Source organism: Octopus sinensis, linkage group LG3 (genome assembly GCF_006345805.1).
Source record: "Octopus sinensis linkage group LG3, ASM634580v1, whole genome shotgun sequence".
Taxonomy (NCBI): domain Eukaryota; kingdom Metazoa; phylum Mollusca; class Cephalopoda; order Octopoda; family Octopodidae; genus Octopus; species Octopus sinensis.
Window position 1 is genome coordinate 127,253,042 of NC_042999.1, and position 6,416 is coordinate 127,259,457.

Here is a 6,416-nt window from a genome sequence, read left to right on the forward strand (position 1 = left end):
CCCATCTCTAGCCTTATGTGATACACATAGACTCGAGTTTACATATATATATATATATATATATATATATATATATATGTATAACTCTGAGGCCAGATGTGGTTTTATGGTCTGAAAAGACCAAGAAAGTGATCTTGATTGAGCTCACAGTTCCATAGGAAGAAGGGCGTGATCAGTCCCATAAACTGAAGCATGCCAAGTATGAGATCCTTCAGTAGGATTGCAGTGAGAAAGGGTGGCAATTATGGCTCTTCCCAGTCAAGGTTGGCTGTAGGGGTTTCCTTTCCCAGTCAGCTTGGAGGATGCTTACAGCCACTGGATGAGAGGAAACAAGCGAAGGGTGGCTGTGTAGAGGATGGGAAAAGCAGCTGAAAGAGCCTCTTGTTAGATTTGGAGCAAGGAAGAGGAGTTAAGCTGGAAGCCAGAAAATGAGGAACAGTGATTTGGCCACCTCTACTGACCCACCAACAGGAGGTTGTTATGGTTCAGGGTCAAAACACCTAAAGAACGTAGAATACCATCTGCTGACATCAGTTTCTCCTGGCCAAAGCTCTATTCACTTTGGTGAGTGAAAAAAGCGCCTTCTTCTAGATGTTATTAGGTGATATGCTGTACTTGAGAAGACCCATCAAGCCGAGTGAAATTGTAGCCATGGCCAATGCTGGTGTCACATAACTGGCACCCATGCTGGTGGCACATAAAAAGCATATTTCGAGCTTTGGGCCTCACGGAGGCAAGGTGGCTGATGCCAGTGGTACATAAAAAGCATATTTTGAGTGTTAGGCCTCATGGAGGCAATGAAAATGACAAAGATCTTTGGCATTATGTCGTACTAGAGAAGAAGACCCATCAAGCCAAGTGAAATCGTATTCATGGCAGATACTGGTGTCACACAGTGGAACATAAAAGCACCCATTACACTCTTGAGTGGTTGGCATTAGGAAGGGTTTCCAGCTGTAGAAATTATGGCAAATCAGACTATAGTCTGGTACAGCATTCCAGCTTGCCAGCCCTGGTCAACCATCCAACACATATTAGCATGGACTATGGACATTAAATGATGATGTTGATAATGATGATATATATATATATATAAATTAAATTAGAGATAAAACCACTATTAGGCAAATCAAACAATGAAAAACATAAAAATAAAAATAATTAATATAATATACAAAATATATAAAATATAAAATTTAAAAATTTAAATTATTTAAATTTAAAATTAAAATTATTAATATTATTAATTTATATTTATAAAATTTTAATATTTTTTATACATATATATATATATATATATTTTATACACAATATAAATGAGTGTATGTATGTATAGCACAGAAAGGCTCTGAAATGGTGCAACCTTTAGAAAAACAGATTTGATTTTCGAAAAACGTGTGTCAACAAAAGGTTATTGGTAATTAGTAATAAAAAATACATAATTTGCTTAGAGAAATAACTCAACTTTTAAATCACCAAATCTACCTCACTCTGTCTATCAGATTTTCTCTATCTTTTATGCTTTTCCCCTAATATTTATCTACCACACTCTTTGTCACTCTGTCTCTCTGTATATGTATATCTCACTCATACATGTTGCTTCTCCCCATTCTCTTGATATTACATGTAATGCAATATCAAGAGCATCTCTCTCTGCATAAATTATTTACATGCCTTTATTAAAATTATTTCACATAACTTTATTAAAACTTCTTTTGTTTAAAACTTCTTACAACTTTCATCCTTGCAATGTTTTGCCTTCATTTTGATTAAGACTTCATTGTTGATGTTTGCTGCTTTTATTTTGTGATAGACAACTATCAAACAGAAAATGCTAGTTTCCAAATCCTGTTTTCTGATTGGGCGAAAATGATCAGACTTTAAACCTCTGTAACATTTTTCTACAATTTTTCTGGAATAAATGAATCACAGAATTGGATTCAGTATGAAAAATTACATCAACATACCAAACTTGGAGATTTTCACTTAATTTTAAAATTTCAACATTTGTGACAACAACAAAAAAAATCCCTCTATCTATCAATATCTGTCTTTTAAGCATTTCTCATTGTAAACTTGCCCTTCTCTATATATATTTACCACACTCTCTTTCACTCTTTCTCTTTCTCTGAGAATGTGTATGTTTGTATGTGTCCATGCATGTCTATGCATGTGTGTGTCACTATGTGTGTATGAATGTGTGTCAGGAATTTTACTATGGCAACAGAGCCAAAAGGCTCTCCCAAAGCATCAGCTGCAAACTAAGAATAATCTTTACATCTATGTACCAAAGGATAAAACGAAAACTTCGTTTATCAAGACATTATGAATTACACCAAATAATGCAGAATCAATCCTAATCAAGAGACTTATCTCTTAGAGAGGACATGGTCTGACACGGAATAAAAAAAATCTAAATAAAGGCTTTCTATTGTAAAAATTGTCTGGCAATGACAGCCTACTCAGCTAGTATATCAAGTGCATACACACACACACACACACACACAACACACACACACACACACACACACACAAACATATATATACGTATATGAAGCAAATGATAGAGATGGAAAATGGAATACATGGGAAACTTTATTGCTCACAATGATCATTTCAACACATCCTGCAACGATCCCTTGTGGGTGGGAAACTATACAGCTAGTTGTGGTGCATCCCTTGGTGCAGAGGCATCTTGTCGGTTGATGTCATAAGAGGTGTCTTGTTAAATGACCTCTGTTTCACTTGGATTTTTCTGATGGCCGGATAACTGAAGAGATGGTGGCATGAATTTCCACCTTGGCATCCGAAACTTGGAGTTTTGTCATGGCTACCGAATAATTGTCACATATTACATTTACAGACATATATATATATATATAGACATATATAGATATATAAATATTTCTGTCTAGCAACCAACCCACTTTCTGCTTGAAGATTATCTTTTTTGATTACACTTGAACTTATCCAAAACACACACACGTGCATGCACTTAGGCATATGCGCACACATGCACACACACATACATGTAAACTCCTTGAGTGTCCTTAGCATTCAATTACACTTCACTACATTACAAGTGTTCGGATCAGGTCTGAGGAACACTCAATATCCTTAGGCACTGCTTGAAATTTCAGTGGTCTAAGGAGTGAAAGTTCTTGGCTTCTTCTCATCCTCTCACCAGTCTTGGAGGCTCCTGCAAAAACAAAGCAAGAAAATAAAATTATGGCTGCCACTCTTTTGTAGTAATCTTTTAGCATTCAGATTCTTCTGTCAAATGTAATGCATATTAATTCACATTGTTTTCAATTATCTTGTAGCTTCCAGATTTCTATGGTGTGGCTCTTTCTCTTTTTACAATGACATGGTAGGATATGTGTGAGAGACTACATATAGTCAGTTTCAACATAAAACAGATAAAATATTTTGATTTGATATGGCTGGTTTAAATACTAAACAGTTACACCATCAATTGAGTGTCTTAATCTGCTATGTATCAAATCCTAAACAAGAATTACAACAAAAAATTAATCGGTGACAGAGTTCTTATGCAGCAAGCCATATTAATTACAAAGCCATTGATAGCCATTTTAATTACTGACGTTTGCTGGTGCTGACCATAATTAACTTTCTTGGACTTTATCTTCCATTGATTCTAGCTTTTGTCAAAGACATGCATGAGAATCTTCTTGTTTTTACAGACTGTAAGGAATTGGAAACCCCCATGACAACCTTTCTGCTTCTTTCACTGAATCTATCTAATTCTCTCTCTCTCTCTTTTTTCTTTCTCAGTCTCTCTCTCTCTCTCTCTCTCTCTCTCTATATATATATATATATATATATATATATATATATTTAAGGTATGTAGAAAAATACAACATGGACAAGAGCGTATAACTCATAGAAGACGATACATAAACATGGACAGGACATTCGAACCCCTCCGTCTTCAGTCAAGAACCGGATCATCGTAGTAATTTCGGCTGATTAATCTTGAGATTACTAGATCACGGCCATCCCTCCGAGAAACTAAGCTGGAAGCGTAGATTTCCTGGAAGAAGGATCGAATGCATACGAACACAGGACAGCAAAGGACAGATATAGAAAAACAAAAAACAATAATGGAATACAGAAACATGAAATACAGAAGATTAACGGTGAGAACAACAAGTGTCTACGACTGATAACAAGCAAACAAATTTTTTCTCTGGCTCATTGGAAAAGCCTTATAGCGGCGGACGAAGAACAACGATGTTAACACGACGAGGGTCAGGAGCTGAAAGGCAGATTTCGGCCAACAGTCACGTGACAGAGAGAGAGAGAGAGAAAAGGGGGACAAAACGCCAAAAGAGAGAGAAGAAGAGAAAGAAGGAATCAGAGAGGAGAAGGGATGGGTGTCGAAGAATGACCTGTGAGTGCAGAGCGAGACAAAGAAATAGGAGGGTAGTGGAAGACTAGACAAAGGATCAGAGGAAAGGGAAGATGAATAGAGAGAAAGAAAAATGAGAGGAGAGAGAGACAAACAGAGAGTCGTACCAATATTAAGATATGTGTTCACATTAATGATAAAGGGGGTACGGGCGCCTGGAATATATGTTAAGGTATGTAGAAAAATACAACATGGACAAGAACGTATATATATATATATATATCTTTCTCTGTCTCTTTCTATCTATTTATCTATCTATCAATCTGTCTGCCTGCCTGTCTGTCTATGTATGTATGTATGTATGTATGTATGTATGTATGTATGTATCTATCTATCTATCTATCTATCTATCTATCTATCTAAACTTACATATCTGATTGTCTTTCTCTACCAGTGTCTTTCTAACTTACAATATCTTCTTTTTCTGCATTCTCTAATTCTTTTGTTCTTCCTCTCTTTTATAAAGTGCTCACATTTTGCACTAAGGGAACTGGATGTATAAGGAAGTGTTGGTATGTGTGTGTGTGTGTGTGTGTGTGTGTTTGTAATCATGTATGTGCATGTATGAATGTCTGTATATGAGTATGTATATGAGTATATGAGTTCAGAAACTAGGAAACGAAGGTGTGAGAGAAAAGCAAAAAAGAGGGAGTCACTGTAGAATGAGATGGAGTGAAAAACTTATTTAAAGTGAGGGTGATTATGGAACATATGCTAATATGGGGGAGTGATGAGACAGCCACCACAATTGGAAGAAGCAACTGGGAGAGAGAGAGGGAGAAAGATAGAGGGAGTGAGAGACCGGAGAACGGGAAGAGAGAAAGATAACTATAGAATCAAAAAAGATAGATATGCTAAACACATGAGACACTGTATCATGACATTGCATCACATGACTAAATGGAAAAAGCAGACAACATATCACATGACAAATAAACAAGAAGATAATGTTATTTTGTGCGTCTGATGCTTATGTTTTTTATGGTGTGTCATTTATGCAATTTTATTTTGATGTTAATTATACATTAAAGAAATTTAAGCAAACATATTAAGAAATATAAAGAAGATGATGCGAACTATTGAGAAGGATGAGTAGGAAAGATACCCTGTTAAATCTTGCTTAGAAAATTGGCCACACACATCCATATTCTTGCTGCGTTCAAGTCTTGACAATTTTGCTTTTATTTCCAGTTAGGAGCTGTTTCACTTATATTGGTGTACATGCATACCTATACAGTTAAAAAGTTTGCTTCATAACCAAGAGGTTTGGGGTTCCATTTCACTGTATGGTACCTTGGGCAAGTGTCCTTTAACATAGTTTTTGGCTGATCAATGCCTTTTGAGTGGAAAATGGTAGATAGAAATTGTGTGGAATCCCATTATATATGTGTATGTATTTATGTATGTATTATGTATGTATGTATGTATGTATGCATGTACATATGTACATATGTATTCATGTATGCATGTATATATGTATGTATATGCATGTGTGTATGTATGTGTGCATGAATGTTTGCATTGTGTATGTATGCACACATTCATACACATATGTATGCATGCACATATGCATGTATGTGCATGCATGTGTGTATGTATGTGTTCATCAATGTTTGAACTGTGTACATCTCTTAATACTGTTTGAGCTAAAAGGGTAATTTTCTTTTTAGATCTCCTATAAACAATACACCCCATAGTTCTGTGTTTTGCAGGGCAATTGGAATTTTTAAAATCTCTTGTAAAAGAGGTAAGGGTTGATAGCAGAAAGAGTCCTTCTGTTTATAGTGGTTGGTTAGTCTACATTACTCAGTAAGGAGAATAGGGCTGGTTTTCCAGTTTCTCTGACATATATATTCCTTTCTGGATAGGACACTGGTCCATCATAGAATTACTCATTTTCATCAACTGCATGGCCTGGAGCAATGTGAAACGAAGTGTCTTTTCACAAGAACACAATGCACCACCAAGTCCAGGAATATAAACC